The sequence below is a fragment of the Limulus polyphemus genome, unplaced genomic scaffold (genome assembly GCF_000517525.1).
Source record: "Limulus polyphemus unplaced genomic scaffold, Limulus_polyphemus-2.1.2 Scaffold2758, whole genome shotgun sequence".
In the NCBI taxonomy this organism is placed as follows: domain Eukaryota; kingdom Metazoa; phylum Arthropoda; class Merostomata; order Xiphosura; family Limulidae; genus Limulus; species Limulus polyphemus.
Window position 1 is genome coordinate 43,976 of NW_013668368.1, and position 1,782 is coordinate 45,757.

Sequence of the window (1,782 nt, forward strand, 5' to 3'; positions counted from 1 at the left end):
TAACACACGCTATAAATCACAGTGATTCACACACTTTACTTAAGGTGCCTACTGTTCGCTTGACTGAATTATCTATCTCTTCGATCTATCTATATTTCCTTTTTATCGCGCTGGTTTTTCTCGCCAGGCTTATATACTAAAAAAAAAGAGGGCGCCTCGAACAAACTAGAGTTGCCAGGAAAATTCATGATCCTTCGAGAAACTCCGGCGCGCATGCTCCCAGTGTCGCGTGACTTCCGCTGTCGTAACAATACATTATTAAAAATAATGGGGGAATCTAAAATAGAAATAAGGCAATTAAATAAGTACGAGAAAAAAATTATAAAAACATACAAACTTAGATTACATAAGAGGTCAAAAGATTTATAAAAAAAACGAAACATTTTATATACGAAGTCTAAAAATAACCCATATAATAACAAATATAACAGTTTTTAACAAAATATGGAAATAAGCTTAATATTACGTAGATTTTAAATGTAGAAAGACCAACAGGAACGGGGCAATTCTAAATAATTTTATAATCAATAACGACCTAACAACTATCAACGACACAACCATGACACATACTCAGCACACAGGATCACAAGACATTCTCGATTTAGCTATTGTCCCCAACACACTCGTAGGTCACACCAGCAACTTTAAAGTGCTCCCTAACATAGGTAGTGACCATGATCCGATACGTTTTACACTATACTCACGTAACAGAAACACGTCAAGTCTTAAATTCATCATTTACGAATATTTAACAACAGACTGGGTCAGATTTAATAACCTAATATGTAACAATATTTCAAATATCGAGACGAATATCACATCAGAAACAGATATTGTCAACTACGTCAACACATTAACAACAACAATTAAAAAAGCAATGGAAAGTATCATACCCTCCAAAGCTAGAAACACAAATCCTAGTCACTGGAAATTAACACCAGAAATTTTAAAATTAATCTATGAAAGTAGGAAACTAAGAAGGACATTTATACGTACGCAAGACAAGCTAACTAAACGCCACACCAACAAAGTAAATAATAACATCAAGAAATTAATCCGCGAACAACAACGAAACAATTGGGACCAATACTGTAAAAGTATCGACCAAAACTACAATGATCCAAGCACTTTCTGGGGCAAGTTTAAAAACATAACGAAAACCCAAGACTCAAGCAGCACAAATACGATACACTACAAGAACATCACAGCCACTTCAGACACCAAACAAACAGAACTATTCACACAATACTACAAAGACACGTTTATCACCCCTGATCTAGACACATTCAGTAGAGACCACTTCACAAAAATCAAGAACTACATTAGCAACAACAAGGAAACATTTAACCCAATTTTTCCAGTACACAAAACAACCAACAGACTGTAACATTCAGTAACAGAAATCAAACAGACACCCAAGTCTGTCAAAAGAAAAGCCCCTGGGGATGACCAAATCAGCAACACAATCCTAAAGAACCTAAACGACACCGTAAACAAACACCTCGCAGACATCTACAACATCTTACTACAAGCTGGCTATTACCATAAAGCATGGAAACATGTAATTATTAGAGTCATACCTAAAAAAGACAATGACCTATCCGATCCCAAAAACTTCAGACCAATTAGCTTATTGAACACGTTGGGTAAACTCATGGAAAAAATAATAACAAAAAGACTTAACTGTTTCCTTGAAGCAAATACCATAATTAACGAGAATCAGAATTTTGGCAGAAAACATGGATAGACAACTGATCATCTAGTAAGATTAACAGAATCAAT